Source organism: Centroberyx affinis, unplaced genomic scaffold (genome assembly GCF_046629955.1).
Source record: "Centroberyx affinis isolate AG114_WGS23_722 - 3 ecotype Tasmania unplaced genomic scaffold, CSIRO-AGI_Caff_v1 ptg000854l_1, whole genome shotgun sequence".
In the NCBI taxonomy this organism is placed as follows: Eukaryota; Metazoa; Chordata; class Actinopteri; order Beryciformes; family Berycidae; genus Centroberyx; species Centroberyx affinis.
In genome coordinates this window covers 24,579-38,875 of record NW_027279448.1, presented here as the reverse complement: position 1 = coordinate 38,875, position 14,297 = coordinate 24,579, and positions in this window count along the sequence as shown.

The following is a 14,297-nucleotide window of genomic DNA, read 5'->3' as shown; positions in this document are numbered from 1 at the left end:
CATTCTTCGTGTTTATATTCCCTTTATAACTCCCTCTAAGTAAATCAATTGCAGTTTGTGTGGCTAGAGGCTTTGTTCAGAATTTCTAGGTTTGTTGACGGCAGTCTCCAACCCATTTGTCTAAAAGGCGATGAATGTACAATAATTTATCTAAAAATTAGCATTCTGAACCAGAAGCTAACCAAACAGTAACAAATGGGGAGCTATAAAATAGTAGAAATCGTATTGTGTCCAGCTTCTACTCTTAAATTTAAAGTGTTAATTGCAAATCACAGTATACCAGGCATTTAAGAATACATGCTTTAAAAAAATACATTTCAATCATACAAACATTGCACTGTTTCGACCTCCACCTCCCCCTCAGATTAAGGAGGTTCTACTGTGCGGCCATTGGGCAGGAGAGAATTTTCTCTACATCTTGTTTACCTCAGTCTCCACATTTCCTTCTCCTTGAGACAGTACAGTTGTGCAAACTGTACTTCGGAGCTGTCTAGCCTTTCAAAGTGGAAAGTTCTGTTCATTCTCACAAGCGCTTTGCAGACAAATAGCCACACACGCCTACATGCAGTTCAGGTATACAGGGACACAAATGTATGCAGTATCACAATATTGGCCCCAGACAGCCGGTTACAGTAGATAACAGATCTGAGGGGATGGCATGTTTAGAGCAGAGCTTGTACCCGCCATCTCTTATCACATAGATAAAATCTGATGTTGTCACTAAAGTCTGGTTTGTAACAAGGACTGACAAAATTCCCCCACCAAAATCACCGCAGTTTTGAGCTTCGTCAACAAACAGAATGCCTGAATCGTTGTTGCTTTCTGTTTCTAATCAACAACAGCGATGCCGTGCACGACAACAAGCGGCTTGCTTCATTCTCGTAAAGCAGCCTGCTGTCTGGCTTTCGATTTTGTTTCCATGTTGTTATCTAGCAGGTGTCTAAAACCCCCGCCTCCTCCTCTGACCTTCTATGAAATCCCTGGTGAAACAAGTAACTGTTAAAGGTGGTGGCTGGTTCCCTCATGGTACCCCATCCCCCGCTGCAGGAGAAAAAAAATAATGAGCCTAATTGACTTGGGGGTAATTTTCGAGCAATTTCCTTTTTAATGGGCAATGGTTTGATGCCATTTGTTTGGTAAATGGCATGTGCCCTTAATGGTCTTTCTGTGAATGAACCCTCCCCCGTCTCTCCCAGTCCCAAGTGATCTTCAGATCCTGAGAGGGTTTAAGTTCTAAAAACGTCTCATTTAAACCTGGACTGCATACCCAATTGGGACAACAACAAATACTGTTGTAAATGTTAATTGTGTGCGGAGACTTGGCTTTGGATCATGTTTCAATGCAAGCTGATTAGGAGATTGCTAAGTCAAGGTGGTTGGCTAGCCTTGTATACTGTTCCATAGCCCTCCCCCCGACTTTAAATTGTCTTGTCCATGAGAAGCCTTAATTGCAGACAGGGTGAAGGGAGGACCACCTCCAATCTATCTCCCAGCTCATTTCTTGTAGTGCAGTTCCACATTGTGAAGCCAAGGTTTCTGTCAATTGCGTTGGTGCACATTGATTATTGTGTTATTGTTGTCTGTGGCATTTGGTATGGGATCGGGTGGGGTGTATGTACATGTGTGGGTTTGGTTGTGGGACGGAGGTTTTCTCATAAGGGGTTTGGTTCCCAGGGATATTTGCTCCCCGAGGCAGAAGAGTGACATTGGCCAGAGTTTGATTTGGTGGGAGAAACACAGCCCCTACATCATACAGTCGAACACATGGCCTCTACACACACACACACACACACACACACACACACACACACACACACGCATATACAGAGCCATCTGGGCAAGGCAAACATGTCAATTACATCCAATTCACCTCACATCACTCAGGAATTGAAGTCATAGTGCAGTTTTGAAATATAAGCATCATTAAAAGAGTGCAATGATATATTGCGGGGACAAATGAGCAATATATTTCTTTTCAGCTTACCCGGGGAGCATGAAAGACATCTCCTGTAACACCAATGGAAATGCATGAAAATGTGATGACGATTATATAAAATTGGTTCGCTCAGATGAATGGCTACGCCTCTGCACTTGAATGGAGCAACTGTATTCGCAGATGTATTGGCTCAATTATCTCAAAATGGTCCAACTGAGAGGAACAAATATTTCACCAGCTTCGTGATGTCAGAATTATGTATATCGATGTAAACTTGTGTTTCCTTGAGTGTTCTGGGAAATGTACATCTGAAAGACCTATAGCTTTCTGAGTTGTTGAGGCCCTCCCACCCCCCTTATTCACGGGGTAATTTGGCGAGGCAAATTCATTTGACTTGCGTCCGTGGAGATCAAAGGAACTTATAAGTTGTAGTGGCCCTTGTGATGAATGCCACTGAGGAACAGTTACCTTATAAAAGGCATAGAGAGTGTTGAACAGAGCAGTGAGGCCATCTGAACCCCACACACTCTACTCAGCAATGCTATAACCAGGCCTACTTTTAATCTGAGTATTAATCTTTTAAAAGGTCTGTCAAAAAGGTCTTACATGAGCGTCTCCAAACTCCTCTCTCTCTTTTTGGATCAAAGTCAAGGGAAACCTAAGGCTCAGAACTTATTCCATGCATTTTCATCCCACTCTTTTTCACTATTACATATTCTGTTGTTCCATTGCACGGTTGTTACTCTCACCTACAGTTGCAACTTACTGAATGCCATGCTACCCGAATGCATATTTGTGATAGGATTCTTTTTTATATACAATGTGTGTACTGAAATGTACAGATATACTGTCTATGCACTATCTCTATGCACTAAATATGAGGTCCTGTTGTTTGAAAATATGCTCCTGCACAAATTTCACCCAGACAATTTTCTGAACACATATTGTACTTGGCAACTAAAGGGAAAACTGTTTTTCCCTGCAAGGGCAAATTCTGTCCATTAAGAGCTTGTTAGGTAAAACAACATAAAAACAAGACTGAGAGTCATACAGCCCTGCGACGTTGCATTTTGTGGAAGCGTCCCTGCTGGGAATCGAACACAAGAGTCTGCAATTTAACTCCCTGCGGCACACTTTCACCCACGTGACCATAAAGTGGTGAACAGACCGACCGACAATTTGATCCATAGAGCCCCTGCTGTAGCGCGACTATATAGTTAAAGGTGCACATGAATAGTTTCATTCTACCTACTCTGACAAAATGATTACTGGCATGAAAGGAAAACTCATTATGGAATATTATTGAAGTTATAATATATGTGAAGACCTTTACTTAAATCAAAATTGCATTTTAGGAAACATAATAATAATAATAATAATAATTAAATATTGAGCAATATATAGCATTTTGTAATGAAAACCTTCATTTCCACTCATTCATTCACCCCTACTCTCAATTATACAGCAATCACATCTTCTGGTTAGTTTCTAGTAACAGATGACAACTCTCTAGACCAAACCATTACACATTCTCACTCCAGGCAAACTCCCATCCCTGCTTCATCACTCCAGTCCATTTTTCCTTTTCCCTCTCATTGTATTTCAGCGACAGTTTCAACATCGCTGCTGACATCCTGCACTGACTTGCACTGCAGCCCAGACGAGAATCATTTCAGTCTTGTCAATCTGATAATGTCTATCTGAGTGATCATCGATCAGTGTCAGGGTGCTTTCCTTATTCCCTGTCTCGTTACAGTCCTACACATACAGCATGACCTCCACTTATCTCCTGTCCTGCGTGTTCGGTCTTGTTTTGCAGCATTCTTATCTGTGCTTCCCAAACCATGTACTGCGCAGACATTTTTGGGTATCAGTGTATTTCACCAAGGAAGAATTCAATTACATGCATGGACAGTGCTATGTTGTGGGACTTTACTCAAACTGGGAATGTCCCCTTAAGAGCTGGCATGATGGATAGATAGGTACTTTATGAATTTAAATCCAATTTGCTGCAATAACACATCTGAGAAACAATACGCAACATGACAAGAATGCTATTATAAGGCTCACAGAAATACAAAAAATGCTATATTTGCCCACACAAATCAAATTCTATTGCATAGACCCTTCGACAACGGAAACGTGGAGAGTATGCCTTGAAATTAATGCTATTCATCATTCTCGACAGTCGGTACCCAGTTACTGGAGTAGTGATATGTGTGCAGGATTTGCTAGACTTGCAGTGCAAGAGTGGCACGTCACTGCGGCAGCCCAAATGAAATGGTGTAAATGAATGGTGTGTGGCAGCCAGCAGACCCTGGTCTACAGTCCCATAGTGCTGCCTCTGGCCTGAATCAGCCAAAGTCAAAGCGATAAGTCCCCTTCCTGTCTCCCAGCGTGTTTTTTGTAGAGGTATTTCACACAATAATGGGGATGACATCGTCTTCTAATCATTCTGGGCTAGAGCCCCGGACTGAAGTGCATTTGAGTTGATGCCAGAATGTCACAAAACAAGCCATGCCATTTTTCCTCTCTCTCTCTCTCTCTCTCTCTCTCTCTCTCTCTCTCTCTCTCTCTCTCTCTCTCTCTCTCTCTCTCTCCCTCTCTCTCTCTCCCTGTCTTTATGTGTGAAATCAGCAGGAGGTTTTTCAGACATTCCAGAGGCTGGAAGAATGACAGCTCGCCTGGTGATTGTCTGGATCTGGGTTTTGAGTGGAAGTGAGAGAAAAACATATCAGGCCAAAGAGCAACAAGGGAGGAAACTGCAAAATTCAGAGTAAAATTTCTCATTAGATGGAGAGAGAGAGCGAGAGAAAAAATAAACACCTTGGATGTTTTTGGAAATTCAGACTCTCCTTCGCTATAAAACATGTCAAAGTCTGTATTTAAGGTGGTGGTAACTTAGGTAATGCATAACTTATTTGAGATAAAGTAATAAAACAACTTCTAGAACAAAATAAATAAACAATATGCCCTTATTTGTCTGTGCTCTTTCTCTTGCGTGACTGTAAGTGGGATTACAAGTTATATACAACATTCCTATCTGTGTAGAAAGCCTTAGAACAATGGAACCATCAATTTAAATCGCCTTTTTCAGCTTGAATCTATTATCACTGGCCAAAATATTTCACATGCTTGGAGAAATATAAAAGGGAATTTCATCGTAGGAGAACACAGCAGACCCATCTTCCTGAAAGGGGTCAGTTCAGTTGTTGAGCAAAACCAGCCCATTCATCTGAATTCTTTAGGGATACTTTATATTGGGAAAAATACAATAGGAAAAAGTTTTGCTGATTGCATTATGACATTTGTTGGACACTTTTTCCCAGGGATGTGAAACCATGCGTCACTCTAACCAAAGACTACACCAGATGATTTCACCAGATGATTTGTTCCTCTTCTCTGGTTGAAGCTGTGCTAAGAATGAAAACCTGCAGATTCTCGGCTCTCCATGGCACATAGTTGCTTGTCCCTGCTTTATCCAAACCACATAACAATATCATGAGTCCATTGTTAGTGTTGATGGTGTCCCACTGACACCATCAACACTAATACTTTGTAAACCATCCGCCTATGTTTAAACTTATATTATTATTGCAGACAGATAAACCAAGGATAGTATGTAAACTGGGTGCATTTTTGAGTAATGTTCTGCCTCTCTTTAAATGACTTAATTTGTGCTAAAGATCTATTCTGGTTGTTTACCATTGTACTGCTGTTTTGTTTTATGTTTGTACTCCATACCACGATGTGTGGTCTAGAGTAAATAAAATCTGAATCTGAATCTGAATCTGAATCTGAATCAAACCCTTGACCTTGGCCATGTTGGTGCCATGTTCTAGCCCACTGATTCTCCACCTTTTTCATATCAAGGACCCCAAATGTAGTACACATCTGATGACATTTTGTCTCTCTGACCCAAATCTGAGAATATTTTTATTGTCAGATATGATTTTGTCCAGAATAACATGACTATCTCAATTGTAGGTAGAGAGATAACAGTGAAACTATGATCAAAAAATCAAAATAGTCTACATTTCTTATACATTCTCTAATTGTGTTAACTTAGCGTAAATTAACTAATAGTAAAGTTTAACAATTACATCAATTTGCTGGGAACCCCCTGGAACCCCCTCAAGGACCCCTGGTGGTCCCTGGACCCCACATTGAGAAACACTGTCATAGCCATTGAGCTACACAGGGCTTGATCATGGGTTTATAACCGTAATAGGCATGTTCACTGTTTAATGCTCACTGGTATCCAGTGATTGATGTGGATATATTCAAATGAATCAAAATAGCTTAATCACACTATTCCTTCAGGTTGCAGAAGGCTGCTTTGTGAACTGAACAGCCGCTGTCAGTTGACATCGCCATATGGATGATCATTTCTGTGCATGTTTATTGAGAACGGTCCAAATAGTTTACATTGTCCCTTATCGAGCAAATATCGCATACACATTTTAGAAACGCTCTCATAAACTGTTCTCTGCCACTTGTGTTCCTTCATGCATTGTTGTTCTTATCTTCCTGACACCGTTCCACTGGAACAAACAGACTGTGGCACAATGAGAATTTAAAAAAACAAGAGTGGAAACACATTTGTGATCTTTGGGTGCCCTTGAAAACTGTTTGTGTATGTGTGTGCGGGCGTGTGTGTCTGCATGCCTAATTTTGTCTGTGTATTGCTGTTTTTGTGTATACGTTAAAGTGTGTGTGTGTGTGTGTGTGTGTGTGTACACAGTATGTCTACGTGTGTACACCAGCCTCCCCTGGCAGAAGAAAAAAAGCTCACCCTGTTGACGGTGATGACAAGATGACAGGTCAAAGCGGGGCTTATTTTTCCACTATTTTATCGTAAATACAGCTCGGGGCTGCCAGGGATGCACTCTACTCCGTTTCAGAAAGTGGAAACACAGGCAAGCGCCTGGAACCAAAAGAGAGGGGGGTGACGAAGCGTGAAAAGCGTTATGCTTCGTCAAACTGCCTCAATGCGACTCCTCACTCTCCTTAGAGTTAAACGTTTTTGGAAGCAACTGTACGGAACATCGTGTTGTCTGTCAGGTGATAGGGTTTCAGTTTGTTGTGTATCCTCAGCTCTTCTGCATGGTGGATTAAAATCTTAACAGTATACACACATCATAAATTTTGTCTCTTAAACACCTTTTATTGCGCTTCCCGTCTCCTCCGAGGCCCGGCTGAAGTTCTCGAGTGAAGTTGAGCTCGTTTGTTCTCAAGTTCATACACTTTGCTCAGAGTGCGGTGCGGTGGCATAACTGAAACGCTTACTTCTTTACTTCATGTGGCTTTTCCCTCTGTTTAAACCATTAGTCTGGAAATGTGGTAGAGTACAATAAGTGTAGGGGGACACAATGGTGCCGACACATGCAGACAATAATGGAGTGGATTTATATAGAGCTTTCCCAGCCCCTTGAAGCACTTTACATTGTAAAAAAAGGGGGAACTCACACATGGAAAGCTTAGCACAAAGAGGTTCAGGTGGCTTATAGGCCTAGACATACAGCATTGTTTGATCCAACAAAGACTAACGTTCACGTCTGGAAATCATAAACTTTTCAAAGCTGTTATAACGTTACAGTACAGGTCAATATTCTCCACTGGATGTGGCCACTTCCTCTACACTTAAGACCGGTGACTTATTTGGGAGACAGTTGGGAATTGTAGTTTTGTTCAGTTCATTGGTCGTAAGATAACAGCGCTCGCCTCTCTCTATGGCGTTGAAATGAAAGGCACCAACTTGACCGTTACACCCCGACGTTGACGTCATGGCTGCAGTGGTTGAGGCGTTACCTGTGCCTGACCTGACCGACCTGAAAGTCACAGGCCGGCTGTAATATGATGCGCCAGCACACACAGCTCAGCTCTCATCGCTCGTTAAGCAAGCTAGCCAGATAAGAGACGCAGCAACTCAGGCATCAAAAGCCGTGTTAAATAACAAGCTGTGTGCAGGGGAAAATGGTTTGCGTTTAATAAGCCCAAGAGGTCAATCAGTCACAGGAGTGATAGAGGAACATTTGTTTGGAACATGTTTGAGTTTGGAGAGCCTTTTTATTTAGTCATCTCCGACAGGATGGAAAGAAACAAGAAGGGAATTAACTTTGTCATAGTCATTAGCTAGTTTACAGGTGACGCCATTTCCCCTCTGTCCTCCTCAAGTTGTTTCATTATCTGGATCCAGAGCAAGTTGGATTATTTTTCACTTCTGCCTCCGTTTGCCCTTGTCTGTTTCACACAAAAGCAGCACACAACCACAGTCAACAACTTGGACGCAACTCTAAAGACTTGTAATGAGAGTTGGTTCAGCTCTGTCTTCTGTGTATCATGACTTTCCATGAATTCAGTCCAAAACAAAATTGCTCCATTGTTGGAGTTGTGAAGTTAGATCCTGACAGAGACAGAGATATTCCACCTGAAAAGATCAGCGGGGCTCCTCTGAGCTTCCTGGTCATCACAGTAATAACACTGCAGAGGTCTAATCATATTTCATCCTAAAATCATGTTCAATAAATCTTACATATTGCTGAATGGGAAAAAGGGGAAGCTGGAACAGAAACTCCTGCATTGTATTTTCAAGATGGATGCATGGACGTAGTAAACAGAAAACAAGCTCTCAAGTGGTTTCCCTCAGGTCATGACCCAAGCAAACTTGCAACACTGAAAGCATTTTTCCAAAAACATGTGTGATTAGAAAACACTCCTATTTTTGGACAAGTGTTCGCCCGATATGATCCCCTTCTTTCTCAGGTACTTTTCTTACCCATGGTCTGCTGTTTTTAGAGGCGGGTAAATAGAAAACAGATGCTGGCTCACAAAGGAAGCATTTTAAACGTTTGGATCTAACTGTTTGTGACAGACTGTGTTGATATGCCGGGCCGGCCGAGCCAGCTGTGTGTGTTTGGTGGGGAATGATAGGGGGCGTAGTCGGTGACATTGCATATATCTTCACCTGTCTTCAATGAGGCCCGGGTTTTGATGAGAGCATCATGTCGCAAACAAGCCGTGACCAGAACCAGGCCGCTCAAAAGGAGTAAAACTTAAAATGATCGGTTTTTGCGGCGAGGAGGGGAAGGTATAGTTCAAGTTTATTAAAATCTGCACACAAGGTTGTTAAGATTATTCTCTTGGGGGGAGAAACTTGTATGACCATTTTTTTTGTGGGTAGAATCATGTCATTTCCTTTTTGGGTGGGGTACAATGTGAATGTATGTGTGTGTGTGTGTGTGTGTGTGTGCGTGTGTGTGTGTGTGTGTGTGTGAGAGAGAGAAAGAGAGAGGGAATGTCTCTGCCTCTGATGTCTATCTGTGTTATTCTGTGTCAGTGTATGTAAGTCAGTTTGCCAGTTCAAATGTGTGTATGTGATGGAGCTTTTAATGTTTGTTCATTTTTGGGTGAGGTCAGCGTACAATCTGGGTGTTCTTCACCGGCCGTAGAAACCGATCGCATTATCAAACAAAGAGATACACATTGTTCTCGTTTAGTCTTGCATGGGAGAGTAGACGCTTGGCAGAAAGCAGCGCAGGCCCCGCCGTCGACGCAAAAAAGGTCATTAAATATATTGTAAGTGAAGTTTAACTGGAAACACTTGTCGGAAAAGTTATCAGCACGTGTAGGTGATGAGTTGAACAATGGATACGACGACAGACAGCTACGGTTGCTCACATCTGCCCACTTTCCCCTTCTGTGCATGCTAAAGGGTATATAACTTAATACAATCCGATTAACCCTTCATCTAATCCCAGACACAATTCATTTTCAGCCGTTGTATATCGGTGTTTGACTCATGGTTGATTGCAAACACATGTTTACAGGGTGGAATTGGGTTCATCATCTCTCATTCGGCCCCGGCTACAGATCAGGGCTTCCTTCCATTTTAAGTGTGTGCCATTTCATCACATTTAATTCCAGCATCTCTTTCAGAAAATGTGGTTATAGGAAAGAGTGCTGTAATATACAATAGATTTTAAACATCAATAGCCAGGCCATCATAGTAAAGAAGAATTTGCTCCTAATTGACCTTTCTAGTAAAATAACAATGACATGAAAAATAGCCAATATTCTGATATGGTCATAAATAGATGCATATTTGCATACTTTACACACAATATCTGGGAAATGAGCTGGGGTTTGACAGCAGGATTTACTTGTGACTATCTACTCTCTAGATTACTCAGATCTCGCACAGTCCAGGCTCATAACGAAGGGGGACCGTGCTTTTACTGTTTTAGCTCCAACACTATGGAATCGCCTCCCCCTCACTGTCAGGTCAGCTGAGTCGGTACCACATTTTAAAAAACTTTTAAAAACCCACTTGTATAAGATGGCATTTTGATAAGTTGTTGCTTTGCAATTCCTATTGGTTTTATTGTCTTTTAATTTTGTTTTGTTGTTATTGTTGAGTGTTTGTTTCCATTTATAAACTGTATTTTTACTTGCTATTTTCATTCTGTGTACTATTATGCATTTTTATTATCAGCTGTGAAGCACTTTGTGACTGCTGTTTTGAAAAGTGCTATATAAATAAAGTAACTAACTAACTCTTACTTGCTATTATTGCTATGGCACTATCACTGCCTCTCTATGGTCTTCAAGAGGCAAATTCAGGTCAGTAAGTCAGGTGTCTGCCTTCCCCTTCTTTCTGGCTGTGTCCTATCCCTCCATTTCTATCTATGCACCTTGGGACCACGCAGAATCTGTGCATGCTTACTTGTAACTGTTGCACCTCATTCATTCAGTTAAATGTGTCCAAGACTATTGTACCAATGGCCACTCACCCAGACACCGTCCCGGTCTCTGGGTGAGCGACCCAGTCACAGCAGCCCCATACGTCACCATGTTATTCTCACTATAAAGTAATCTACTCATTCACATACGCAGGCACACTGGGAGGCTGAGATTAAGAAGGAGCAGCATAATCCTCCTGTGATTATAGTTGTGTGTGTGTGTGTGTGTGTGTGTGAGAGTGTGTGTGTGTGTGTGTGTGTGTAAGAGTGTGTGTAAGAGTGGTTAGAGTCTTAAGGAGTGGGTGTGACAGTAATGGCATGGTCTGCCCACTCCTCATCATCATAAAACAAAGGACTGAGAGTGGGATATGCATGTATGTTGATAATCAAGTTTTTTAGCTTCAGATAACTGGCATACAGATCCTCAGACTGCCAAACTGACCGCTCAGCCAAAAAGAACGCATACAGTAATATTCTGTTAATTGTGAGCACTTGAATCTCCATTTCCAAAATTCCAAATTACCAAGATTCTAGTGTTGAAACATAATTGCGCACTGGATGTGTGGGTTAGGGTGGGTTAGGGATGGTGGATTTTTGCCAGATTGATGGCTGAAAGATCTTAACAAAAGGATGAGAGTCAAGTTGATGAGGGTTTGTCAATATGCAGAGTAGTGGTCCATTAAATTGCTTGCTGACAGTAGCAGCCACTGCAGGGCCCTTGAGTGTAATTGAGTGGAAAAGCTGGTTAATGCAGTGGTGTGTTTGTGGTGTGCTGACAGGTGAGAACAGCAGGAGTTTAGCTGTGACTCGGGGCTTGACTGCTCTAACGGGTATTAGTGCCCCACTGCTATGTCTGCACCTGTTTGTGGAGTTGGTAAACAACTTAAAGAAAGTGTCGCAAATGCACAATTCTGCACAATGCTGTGTTGCAGCTGAAGCTCTCGGTGTTCTACAGGGCCGCAGTCCTGCTGCTTTGTATATACCTCTTAATCATAGCAGAGGAAACAGGTGTTATTTTTCAGAATTTAAATGTAGTGTGTCTCAATGACATTTTGTTCCTTTTTGGCCTTTTAAAATCACAACCCATTGTATCAATAGCCATTCCCTCTAGCCTCCAGGTCCCTAAACTGCAGGCCTCCAGGTACCTGCTGCCCAGAGGGAGCAGGTGTTGAATGCTGAGTCCTGCCCCAAAGGACCTCCATTGAGTTGCTGATGGAAGAACTAACCTATACTGCAGTAAGCAGGTTTCCCACATCATGCAAAAATAAATGACAACCAATGCAGCCACACTAACTAGTGTTGCATAGCTTACCTTAAGTATTTAAGGACCATACCGGTGTTTATGCATGTTTTAGCCCATTTACTACAATTCACGTATACTTTACATTACTACTGACCAATTTCCAAAGCATGCCATATTTTTTTAAGTGTTTGTCCTACCTTCCAGGCAGCCATTTGTTTCCATTCAGTTAGTACAAAAAAACGGGACGTAATTGTTGGCTGCCAAACAGTATTGCCTTCATGTTCTATTTGGTCAGAAAATCAAACCCAGAGGACAAATGATAAGCAAACATGGACATTGTATAAAAGATTATGTAGATTTGGCTTCTTCTTGCTTTAAAAAAGGTTATGATAGTGTGGCTGACTACCAAGCAGGAAATTTTCTTTTTCCAGTTTAGCACATGAATGCACCATTCCTCTCTGTCGAACTTGGAAATGCTTTCTATACAGAGACACCCACACAACAGAATGGACAACTCTGCCAGAAAATAGTCCCTGAAGAAAAGATTGTTTTACAAACTCAATTCAAATGTCCATAACTTCTAAACCTGTGCATGAATGTTAGCTGGAGCACAGGAGAATTTTAAGGTAGTTTTATCACCTGAATGTTTGAATTTTTAAAAAAAATTGGGAATTGGAGTAAATATGCTAAAAAAGTATGCTGCGGAAAATGGTTGGTAGTAATATAAAGTATGCGTGCAGTGTAGTAAACGGGCTAAAAAACATGCAAAAACAGCGGTATGGTCCTTCAACAATAATAACTCTCTGCTAACAGATATAATATCTCTTACAACATCCATATCACAAACACAGGCAGAGAGTTTCTAGAGCCAATTGAATCTGCTGTAACAGGTCAGTGAAGCCGGGCTAGCGGAAGAGAGGACAGATTGGGTGTTGGCAGAAGGGTGAAAGGATGTGTGAGCGGGCACACGTAGATCCCTGTGCTGATTAAGCAACATGGAGGTTTGCAAACTCCAAACAGAAAATTCATGCGGTAGCGTTCAAAAGTCTTCTGTCATCGAGTCTTCGCGTGGTAATATAAACAAGGCCTTGCCAATAGATGTCTCCATGAGTCTTACCGCATAGGAGTGCCCCAAAATGTTAGGTAGTCTTTGTTTATTCAAGAACACTTGGTACACAGCGTTCGGCACTCCAGACCCACGATGGCATAATATACCCTAGGGAACCACACAAAGTTCATACTAAGGACACAGAAGGTCAGAAGCCATGGCCTGCTTTCTCACTTATCATCTTTGCAGTACACCCGCTATTTTCCGTCAGTGTGATTTAAAGCTATTGTGTGAGAATGAGCATTCAGTGGCTACAACAATGTCTTTATATGATTTGCAGCTCGAGTGCGAGCATGGCGTACTGGCTAGCGCTCCATTCCCGCGATGTGGAACTGTTGTGCTTGGATTCACAGGGGAGCTGTTTACTGTGGCACCGCTCATTCTAGCCATTGTTCCTCCGCTCTTAATGACAGACTTGGCCACAATGGAAATCAAAATGGAGACTGTGTGCCAATATGATATGCATGCAAGCTGCAAGTTCACGAGGACTCAGCCCGGCCAAAGGTGAAGATTGGGCCTCAAAGCGGAATCGCACAAGTCACATCTTTCAAAAAATACAAAAAAAAACAACAACACAAAAACTTGGCTGTATTTAGTGAAGCAATTGTTAATAAGATTTGTTTTGATTCAGAAGGATTCACTATATCACCACATTTCTAAAACTGTGAAATGACATTCACAATCCCTAGCTTAAATTTTAAAAGAAATTGTTCACAAAATATTTTTTCTCTGCTGTGTGGTAACAAATGTCTACTTGATTTCACTGAGTGATGACCATAATTAGCCAGAACCCTGATGTATGGACTGACCATATAATCTGCTCTGTTCGGTCTCTGGGATCTTTACACGGTACTATAAGTGAATCAGTCAGCACATCTGCAAATTAATGAGGCATGCTGTGTCCAATTTCATGGTTTCCTCACAGATGCACACAATCCTGTGAGATGTCTAATGAAAACTTGTCATAGATGATGATTATGCTCTTTGCAAGAAACACAACTGGCATATCCATACAGGATGTTGCGTTGAAGTGCGAGGCAGGTTGTCAAATGTGGAACATGTTGCTTTGTGTTATTTCTGTCTGTAACAGGTCAGCCTCGGAGGAGCTAGAGGATGTTTCACCTCTATTTACACACTGTCACTCCACATACTGCGTAATAGCTACATTTCAATCACAGCCTTATTTGCCTGTCATGTCAAGGCCAAGTACTCTCTGAGGTGTGAGTTGCTGTGAGGTGTTCCTCTATTTCAAGGCTATTAAAAACACAG